This window comes from Corylus avellana, chromosome 1 (genome assembly GCF_965113065.1).
Source record: "Corylus avellana chromosome 1, dhCorAvel1.hap1.2, whole genome shotgun sequence".
Classification (NCBI taxonomy): domain Eukaryota; kingdom Viridiplantae; phylum Streptophyta; class Magnoliopsida; order Fagales; family Betulaceae; genus Corylus; species Corylus avellana.
This window is the reverse complement of record NC_142490.1, coordinates 19478467-19490339: the sequence shown is the minus strand read 5'-3', so window position 1 is coordinate 19490339 and position 11873 is coordinate 19478467.

Here is an 11873-nt window from a genome sequence, read left to right as displayed (position 1 = left end):
GGTCTTATGAACATCGTTGATGACTCAAAACCATGCCCACCTAAATTCCTTCCCAAAACTGCTGGAGAGGATGATGTTATCAATCTTGATGCTGCTATATGGGAAAGAAAAGACTAGTATGCTCTTAGCTATCTTATCACTTGTTTCTCTGAGAAAGTGGTTCTAACAATCTAAGGCATGAATACCTCCCATGACGTGTGGACTTCATTGGCTACTGATAAGTGCCAAATATTTCATATTTGTCCCCTTTATTTACATTAGTTAATCCTTAAGTTGTGTCGTTATTTAATGTTTTGTGTTAGTTTTGTATTTTTAGTGTTTTGTAGGTCGTTGAAGAAAAACTACAGCTTTAAAAGGAAAAATACAAAGTTTGAAAGAAAGCATGCTTTAAAAAAACCTAGATGATGTGGTTAAATTTAACTAAATCCAAGAAAAAGGTTAAATCAGATTAAAGATCAGATTAGATTAAGTTTCAGATTGGATTTAAATTTAGATTCTGCACATGTCTTAGTATTTTGACCATAACTTTCTTCTCAAATATCGAATTGAAGTGATTCAAGCGGCATTGGAAAGCTAACTCAAAATAATACAATTACTTGTGAAATAGGATTTTCCTAATTCAGACAGTTACTATGCCAAAATAGCCCTGCAATAAAAGGACACAAATTTAGACGAATTCTATTCCGATTTCAGACTTCTATTTTGACTGGGAGACAAACCTCCGAATTATCTAGGTTTACTCGGGCTTCTAGAACTATCCTAAGCCAATAAATAGACATATTTGCATTCAAGAAAAAAGACACAATTCCAGAGCGCAAAATTCTACAGCTTTTCTCTTTAGTTTAGTTTTTCTTTAGGTTTAGGTTTAGGTTTAGATTTTATTTTTATGTGGAGATAAATTCCCAACTAAGTTTGGGGATGAAGCCTTACCGATGAAGAACGACATCACTTTATCCAATTTTATTGAGTTTTATATTTCAATTATTTTACTTCTTTTTAATTGGATTGAATGATTCTTGGATATATTTTGTGATTGAAGGATACACTTAATGATTCGAGATAATTAAGTACAATTGATTCGAGATAATTAAGTACAATTGATTGCTTGATTTTATTTGCCTAGAAATTGGATATCCCTTGTGATTTGTTCTACGAATACATTAGGTGTTTCAATTAAAATTGGATATCTTTTGTGATTTACGAATACATCTGATGATTTAATTGATATTAAATTCTTTTCTTGATTTGTGCAATGAATTGATACATGGGATTGTTTTAATTAACTGTTGAAGCATAGTAAAATATATATAAGATTTTAATTGTGAGAACTTCGAATAAATATTGATGAACATGGAGTATGTTATTATAATTCAGTGAGTGTGGATTCCCAAATCTTAGTCTTTATCTTTTGTTTTATTTTATTTAGTTTATATTTATCCTTTAATTTTCAAAACTCAAAATTCAAAAACCTTTTGGAATTAGGTTAGGATTTAATTAGTTTAGATTTAAATTTGTTATTCAAAAATACAATTCCCCGTGGGTTCGACCTCGCACTTGTAAAACATTATATTGTAAACGATTTGTGCACTTGCAAGTATTAAAATTTTCACAACAAGTGTTTTGTACCGTTGCCGGGGAATTGTTCAATTTTTGCAAACAATTTATGTTTAAATTAGTTCTATTCTTCTACTAGTTATAATTAGGATTTTATTTTTCAGCAATTTGTTTTGTTTTAATCTTGTTACTAATAAAAAAAAAAAAAAAAGATTTTTCTTTTTGTTTTGTTTTTTTTGTTGTTTTGTTGTTTGTTTTACAGTTCTGCCGCAACCACCTTCCACATGCCCTTGCTAGTGCGATCGATCGCAGCCCTGCTACGATCAAGCGCACTCGTGGCCAAGATAGCAAGTCAAGCACACCTGTGCTCGTCAATTGCCACATCTTCATTCATACACTGACTCGAGTGCGATCGAGCGCACATTAGCGCAATCGAGCGCACTCACAGCAAAAGCAGCAACTACAGCAGTTCCGTAGATTTTCGCCAAAAATTTATTTTTGGTCATTTTTGTGAGTTTTTTAATTTTAGTTTTAATTTTTTTAGTTTTAGTTTATATATATATAGATATATATAATGGTTAATGTGTTATGTGGGATTATTGCATGCTAAAAAGTGAGGAGGAAGCATGAATTTTCATTTTAATGATTTTAATGCTTCTCCTAGTTATAGGACACTGGCTCTTACCAATTACCCTAAAAAATTTTACCCACATAAGCCATGTTTATACTACTCTAATCCTTATCATCATTATAGTGATTGTCCATCATGGGGACAAACTTCTAATTTTCCATATGAGCAAATAAACACTAGTTTCTCCAGTCTAGAGTTTGATTCAAAATCCAATTATTACAACTCGGACTGGAGCAACCAATCTAATTTCTCATGGTTAGCTCAGGTTACAGGAAATTACGCTCACCAATTTGATAAAGTGCACCACTTAGACTATCCGCAGTTCGATCACCAAGCTCAACCACCTGCTTATCAATCCATCACTCAAGTGCCACAGCCTCTTCCACAAGATTTATCATTGGAAGACACATTCAAAGCATGCATAAAAAATATGCATCAAGCTGTACAAGAGCTCAAGACTTACAACTTACAAACGATTCGTGCACTTGCGGATCAATCCATTACTCAAATGCCACAACCTACACCACAATCATCACTGGAAGACATGATGAAAACATTCATGCAATCAATTGATAAGGACATGCAAGAGATGAAGCAAGATATGAACAGACTCAATAAAGAGCTCAAAGAAGAACTGCGTCAATTCAATCAATAGCTCAAAGATGCCAATACTCATGCTACTGCAGGGATGGAAGAATGGATTGGCGAGAGTGAAAATGAACATCCATCTGAACATCAACTTGACCGAATGACTCAATATTGGGACAATGAGAGCATAGAGGATAACAATAAAGAAGAAGAGCTTCAAAGTCAGTTGATGGCTAAAGAACACTGCATAATTGATGAGGATGAGTCCGAAAATTCTTATCATGAGCATGTCCAAGCCACCACCAACTTTGAAAGAGAGGAAAATGCTACATTAAATTATCTTCCTAAAGATGATAGATGGCAACTTTGTCCAACTGCTCACATTGATGACTTAGATAGATGAAAATACCAACTCAGGGCAGCTAAGTCTATCTATGTCAGATTTATGAAGAAATGCGAACCATCTCTGTTTTGTGAATATTGTTATAATCCCACTCAGCACAAAAGTGAATGCCCATTCTTTTTACACTATGTAAGCATGATGGAGGATGATGCTAGCATATCTCATCATGAATTTGTCAAATCTTATTATGCTTCTCTAGCAATAGTACAACATTTTCCAACTGCTCATGTTAATGACATAGGCGAGAGATTAGCCCAGTTCAAAGAAGCTAGAGTTGACCATCTTACGTTGCCTAGCAATCATCCAATATATAAGGCATGTTCATATTGTTATAATCCTTATCACAAGAGAGAAGAATGTCTATTCATTCTAAACTACATGATTGATGAGGAGGAAATTGTGAATAACATTGAGGAGGAAGAAAAAGAAGAAGTTGAGTACATAGAGCAAGTTGAGCACTCTAAGAAGGTTGAGCACCCTAAGCAAGTTGAGCACCATGAGAACAGTGAGCCCCTAACAAATCCTGATCTGCCCAGTGACATGGAAGTAAGTACTGAAGCTCATACTTGCATCACTATCCATCTTGAGACACATCAAGAATTCAAAGCTTCATCGCCTGAATGTCTCAAAGAGCCATCTTATATCAAGATACTCAAGGACTTGTGCACACAAGCACACAAATCTAGGAACCACTTTCCTAAAAAGATCCTTCGAAGCAAGCAATTCTACATAAGATGGCGAAATATCCTTCTAGAGGGGTATGAAGGCTTGAAGAAGAAAGGGTGGAAGGGATTGGTTGGATATCCGCATGATCGGGGAAAGCGCTGTAAAGTTTTCTTCTCCAGTTTATTTTCTGCACTTGACTTCACAAATTCTTTCTTTCCTTTTTCATTACATGTTATTTTTATTTGTTTTTGTTTCTAACAACAATTAATCTTTTGAGTTTTGTTTCTATAAAAAAAAAAAAAATTGTTGTTAGTTTTGATGACAGGTGTTTTGGTGTTTGAGTTTGGAGGATGCCCTGCCCCTTTTTCACACCTTGATGTTTCCTTACTTCCAGTAATGTATTTCTATACTACACATTGAGGACAATGTGTAATTCAAGTTTGGGGGTATGAAAAAACACTTTGTTTGTTTATTTTTGTTCTTATTTGTTTATTTTTATTTGTCATTTTGTGTTAAAAAATTTGAAAAAAAAAAAAAAATTTGTGCCATGTTGTTGTCAAGTTTAAGTTAAACTGTAACTGTGATTTACATTTCATTAGCTTACTTAAAGGGTTGAACACATCATTATGTCATTAGGAGTCTGAGTCATTTGACTTATTTTTGGGTAAAAGAGATTTCACTTGTTTTGAGATAAATTTTTATGAGCACATTAGCATGTTTTCTGTGAGGTATGATGTTTGAACTTAAGCTTGTTCTCTTTGAGATTTGTTGGATGACCTATTGATGAATAACCATTGGCTTGCAAGATATAAAAAAGAAAAAAATAAATAAAAAAGAGAAGCAAAACGAAAAGAAAGATCATGTTGAGTTTTCCGCTAAATAACCGGACCTCTTACCTCATTAAACATTGAGTGTTCGGGTCAAAATGTGTGAAGTTTAGTGTTGAATTATGATATGGCTAGTCTGGTTTCATAGCCTTTTTGACTTAAGTTAATAAGCCCTTAGGGATATTTTACATCTAGTGCCCTAAAGCCACCTGACTTGGGAGTTACTGGCCTAACACTTGTTACATGAGTCAATTAGAGAGCTTAAGGAAGTTAGACATTACAGAGCCTATAAAAAAGAAATGCATATCTTGCCTTGGTTGTTTCATTTGTTAGGGATTCTTACAAATTTTATAGAACTTGTCTTGAGTTTAAGCTGAAAGCGTCATGATTGTATGCTAATTACACTTTACACTTTTCAGAACATATGAGGTCTCAATTGTCCATTTATGAGTGATTTGATTCTGGATTTCCTTTTGACTATGATGATGGTGTTTGTCTTTTTAAGCTTGCTCATGAATAAGAACCATAGTTTATGTGAAACTTCTTTCTTGTTAACAACATAGTGCTACAATGTTTGTGGGTATCATTCCTGTTAAGCTCTCACGAGATTTTACTCGTTCACTAGGGATGCCTAGGGGTTTAAAAGACTTGTTGCATATGCTAAATGCAATCATCTCTCCCACGAAAGAGGATTTATGTTCCTTGCTTTTATTTTTTGTTTTGTTTTGTTTTGCTAAAGGACTAGCAAAATTTAAGTTTAGGGGTGTTTGATAAGTGCCAAATATTCCATATTTGGACCCCTTTATTTACATTAGTTAATCCTTTAGTTGTGTTGTTATTTAATGTTTTGTGTTAGTTTTGTATTTTTAGTGTTTTGTAGGTCATTGTAGAAAAACAACAGCTTTAAAGGAAAAAATGAAAAGTTTAGAAGAAAGTATACTTTGAGAAGACCTAGATGATGTGGTTAAGTTTAACCAAATTCAAGAAAAAGGTTAAATCGGATTAAAGATCAGATTGAATTAAATTTCAGATTTGATTCAAATTCAGATTCTACACATGTATCAGTATTTTCACCATAACTTTCTGCTCAAATATCGGATTGAAGTGATTCAAGCGGCATTGGAAAGCTAGCTCAAAATCATACAATTCCTTATGAAATATGATTTTTCCTAATTCGGACGGTTACTATGCCAAAATCGCCCCGCAATAAAAGGACACAAATCTGGACGAATCCAATTCCGATTTCAGACTTCTATTTGGACTAGGAGACAGACCTCCGAATTATCTAGGTTTACTTGGGCTTCTAGGACTACCCTAAGCCTATAAATAGACCTCTTTGCATTCAAGAAAAAGACACAATTCCAGAGAGCAAAATTCTACAGCTTTTCTCTTTAGTTTAGTTTTTCTTTAGGTTTAGGTTTAGATTTTATTTTTATATGGAGGTAAATTCCCAACTAAGGTTGGGGATGAAGCGTCACCGATGAAGAACGACATCACTTTTATGTAAGTCTTTATTTATCTGATTTTATTGAGTTTATATTTCAATTGTTTTACTTCTTTTCAATTGGATTGAATGATTCCTGGATATCTTTTGTGATTCAAAGATATACTTGATGATTTGAGATAATTCAGTACAATTGATTGCTTGATTTTATTTGCCTAAAAATTGGATATCTATTGTGATTTGTTCTATAGATACATTAGGTGTTTCAATTAAAATTGGATATCTTTTGTGATTTATGGATACATTTGATAATTTAATTGATATTGGATTTCTTTTGTGATTTGTGCAATAAATGGATACATGTGATGGTTTTAATTAACTATTGAAGCATAGTAAAATATATCTAAGATTTTAATTGTGAGAACTTCGAATAAATATTGATGAACATGGAGTATGTTGTTATGATTTGGTGAGTGTGGATTCCCAAACCTTAGTCTTTATCTTTTGTTTTATTTTATTTAGTTTATGTTTATCCTTTAATTTTCAAAACTCAAAATTCAAAAACCTTTTGGAACTAGGTTAGGATTTAATTAGTTTAGATTTAAATTTGTTATTAAAAAATATAATTCCCAGTGGATTCGACCTCGCACTTCAAAACATTATATTGCAAACGATTATTGCACTTGCGAGTATTAAAATTTGCATCACAGCTACCTGTTTTACATGCCCTTCTAGGACACGCATCAGTCAACTACAGCACCAATTACAAACCCTTCATCAAGGAACTAAGACTTGCTCTGAGTATCTATAAGAAGCCAAGTCCCTTATTGATGAACTAGCTCTTGTTGGAAAGAAAGTTGACGAGGAAGATCTTATCTCTTACATTGTTGGAGGCCTGAATGCTCAGTTTAATGCCTTCATCACTACCTTCTCTCTTGTTACAAATAACAATTCTATGCCTCTAGATTAGTTTCAGTCTACCCTGCTCAACCATGAACGTCTTCTACTACAGCAGAATAAGCAGTATGAAACCACCTCATTTGCGCTTTATTCTCAAAAGCCAAATGCTCACAGGCCCAAATTCAGCAAGAACACTACACGCAATCAACCACATAAGCCCCCTTGTGGTCTGCGCTACTCTCCTCAGCAAACAAATAGTGCTAGTTAGTGCTATTCTCCTCAACAAACAAATCGTGTTTCAATCTCAGGTAAAACAAATTCTACCTTCTTTAATAGCACTAATCGGATTCCTTGTCAGATTTGTGGTAAGACAAGCCATCAAGCACTTGACTGCTATCATCGCATGGACTATGCCTACTAAAGAAGACACCCTCCAAGTGAGCTTGTAGCCATGACTGCTCAATCCAATGCTCTTTGTGAAGATGATGATTGGTTAGCTGACAGTGGGGCTAATAATCATATCACTGCTGACTTGGAAAATCTCACATCCCAACAGCCATACAATGGGGAAGAACAGGTTGCTGTAGGCAATGGTAGCTCTCTTCCGATTATTCATACGGGTTCTTCTTCTTTCAAACTCCAAAACACAATTGTTCATCTAAAACATATCTTACATTGTCCTGATGTTTCAGCTAATCTCCTTTCAATAAATCGTTTCTGTCATGATAATAAGTGCCACTTCAAACTCACAGATTCTTATTTTCTTGTAAAGGACAACCTCTCTGGGGAGATAATATTGCAGGGGCCAAGTGAGGATGGTTTATACCCAATTCAGCTAAAACAATTTCTCATCAATAAACAAAGCAGTCCCGCTGCCTTTCTTGGAGTCAATAAACACAGCAATCATGTTGCCTTTGTTGGAGTCAAAGCTGGTGAAGTCACTTGGCACAACAGACTTGGACATCCCAATTCTCAAGTTCTCAAACGTCTTCTCAAGTATCAACATCTTTCTGTTAGTCATTTAGAGTCTAGTCTTTCTTTATGTGTGCCGTGTCAATTAGCCAAAAGCAAACAACTAGCTGTTTAGGATTCAACTCATGTTACCAATTCTCCATTAGAATTAGTTCATAGTGATCTTAGGACCTCTCCATTTGTGTCTGTTAGTGGTTATAAGTTCTATGTTATATTTGTAGATGATTTCTCAAGATATACATGGATTTTTCCTTTGAAATTAAAATCTGAAGTATTTGCTAGTTTTGTCAAGTTGAAGAGTTTACTTGAAAATCTTCTCTCAACAAAGATCAAACAACTCCAAACTGATGGTAGGGGTGAATATACATCTCACCAATTCAAAAACTTCATTTCTTCTCATGGTATTTTTCATAGAATAACATGTCCTCACACTTCCCAACAAAATGGGATAGCAGAGAGAAAACACAAACATATCATAGAAACTGGCCTAACATTTCTTGCTCAATCTCATTTACCTTCTAAATTCTGGATTGAGGCTTGCCTTACTGTTGTCTATTTGATTAACCGATTGCCTAATCAAACTATAAAATGATCTACTCCTTATTTTAAACTTCACAATAAGGAACCAGATTATAGTAACTTAAAGGTATTTGGCTATGCTTGTTACCCACTTCTTCGTCTTTATAATAGATACAAACTTGAATTCAGAAGTAGACAATGCATCTTTCTAGGATAATGCTTAAATCAAAAGGGATATAGGTGGCTAGATACCTCCACCAAACGAGTCTTTATCTCAAGGCATGTGATCTTTGATGAGAATTTGTTTCCTACACAAGGTACGGCCTCCCACATGGCTTCGACAAGTAACTCTCCTTTGAACCAAGGTATTGTTCCCTTACTCTCTCAGTTCATTGAAGTTAACAATATTTCACCTGATTTGATCACAACTGAACCAATTTCTGTTGAACCATTATCCCCTCCAAATGTTCTCATTGCAGTATCAAGCTCTTTACCTGCAGAATCCACTCCAATTATGATAACAGATTCTGTTACACCAACAGGAGTGATTTCTGAAGTTCTCCACCTATTTCACCTACAACCACACCTACTTCACCTACAACCATTGATTCCACTGCAAAATCAACACCAACACTTACCTGTGACATACCTCTTCCAATCTTAGAAGATCATATTCCTTCCATTTCTTCCATACCTACCTTGATTGATCCACCAAGCTCACCTCATATTGTTACTAGATCTCAAATAGGCAGCCTAAAACCTAGAACTTTTACTTATTTCAAGCTATACTACTCTACCAAACATCCCCTAAAAGCCATGCATACATCTATCTCTACCTTTAGTGAGTTGAGCACCTTTACTCAAGCAACCTCAAATCCCCATTGGCAGGCTGCCATGGAAAGTGAGTTTCAAGCTTTGTAGGAAAATCACACTTGGTTTCTTTGTCCAAGACCACACAATAGAAATGTCATCAGAAACAAATGGGTGTATAAACTCAAACAAAAACCAGATGGAACCATTGAAAGGTATAAAGCACGGCTAGTGGCAAAAGGGTTTGAACAAAGAGATGGTATAGATTACATAGAATCATTTAGTCTTGTGATAAAACCTGCAACTGTGAGATTGATTCTAGCATTAGCTGTTCATTATAATTGGTCTTTGAAACAAATTGATATATCAAATGCTTTTCTCCATGGACAACTTGATGAAGAGGTTTTTATGGAACAACCAAGAGGATTTGTTGATCCTCAATATCCTGATTTAGTTTGCAAGCTTCACAAAGCCTTGTATGGCTTAAAACAAGCACCAAGAGCCTGGTTCCATAGATTTACTCAAGCTCTACTTGAACTCGGTTTCACAGGATCATTGATGGATACTTCCTTATTTTTGCTTCATAGAGATTCCCTTACCATTTTTATGCTTATATATGTAGATGATAACATCATAATTGAAAATAATCTATCCAGCATCAATGATCTCATCTCAAAACTGCAAATTGAATTCAAGTTGAAGGATTTGGGTAATTTGTCATATTTCTTGGGCATGCATGTACATCGTACTTCTGCAGGTTTGTATCTTAATCAATCCAAATATATTATTGATCTTCTACATCGAGTTCACATGATAGGAGCTAAACCTTACTCTGCTCCATGCACTTCGAGCAAAAGGTTGACTAAATTTGATGGTGAACCATTGGAAGATCAGTCCTTGTATAGGCATATTGTTGGTGTACTTCAATATTGCACTCTCACAAGACCAGATATATCATTCTCAATGAATCATCTTTGTCAGTTTTTACATTGTCCTACTACAACTCATTTTACTGCAGCTAAGAGAGTATTAAGGTATCTCAAGAGAACTCCAGATTATGGCTTGTCTTTCACTAAGGGACCTCTTCATCTAGAAGCATTTTGTGACTCTGATTGGGCTGGTGATCCAATTGACCGAAGATCCACAAGTGGTTATGGTGTCTTTCTCGGCAATTGCTTAATCTCTTGGCAATCCAAAAAGTAACCAACTGTATCTTGTTCAAGCACAGAGGTGGAGTATAGATCTATGGCCATTGCCACTACTGAGTTATATTGGTTACGCATGCTTCTAAAGGAGTTGAGAATCTCCATTTTCTCTCCACCAAAGCTCTGGTGTGACAATCTTGAAGCCATTGCATTGGCGTCTAATCCTATCTATCATGCTCGAACAAAGCATATAGCTATAGACTATCACTTCATTAGAGAAAAGGTTATGCACAAGGATATTGTGATTCAGTTTATTTCCACCATTGATCAATGTGCTGACATCTTTACTAAGGGATTAACTTCTTCTTGGTTTTTGGAATTGCATGACAAACTCATGATTCTTCCTCCTCCCATGAGTTTGAGGGGGCTTGTTAAGGAGTTTGCTACTACTCAAGAGAAGAGTGCTCGATCGCATACTTTAGTGCGATCGAGCGTAGTACCAGAGAGTTCCGAAGTACAAAATCATCCTGAGTGCAATCAAGCGCACTCACTAGGGCGCTCGATCGCAGTACCAGAGACCTACCGCCATAAAACTTCTATCTCATCTATCTTTCTACTAGGACTCTTACTTATCTCTTGTAAGAGTGATCTGTTTGTATCACTTCTCTTTTGATTGATTGTAATCTTTTGTATTATCTCTTATTCTTTGTTTAAATCTTCTTATCACATCAAAGCTTATCTTATTAGCTTGATGTGATCAAATACAAGTGTAACTTTTTTTTATTTAAGTTCAATGATAAAGCTGCATAAGGCATCTTGGCCAAAATCTCTTCTCTTCATATTATTTTACTATATATGTTTGAACAGACGATGAGAAAATTGAAAATATCACTGGCTCAGAAGTAAACAGTATTTCAACCCAGTATGCAACTTCCAAATTTATGTAGCTAGAGCAAGTTGTTAGAATATTAATTAATAATTGCAAAACGAGCTTGCTCTTCCTCCTTCAATGCTTGAGATAGAATGGTTGGTGGGATTTGGAGCTTCAAACCAGTTTAATGGTTTCTTGACCTGAGTAAACAAGCTGGTCAAGGCCAGCAAATTAGTATAGTAATATCAAACGAGGAAAGAAAAAGAGAAAGGCAAAAAGGAAACGTAGTCTACACGGGACAACCATGTGAACAGGCCATGTTCATTTACTATAGACTCTAGGATTACTTTATAAACTACCACATCTAAAAAGATTAACAGGTCCGGTAGAAGTTTCCTCAAAACTTCGTGATTAAGACTATCGTGTTTCTCTTAGCGTGCCATAATAAGTAAATTTCTTCTAAACTTTCTTCAACTTAGTCTTGTGTTATAACATGTTAGAATAAATGTTTTTTTTTTTTAAATAAAGTGTTAAAAATAACAA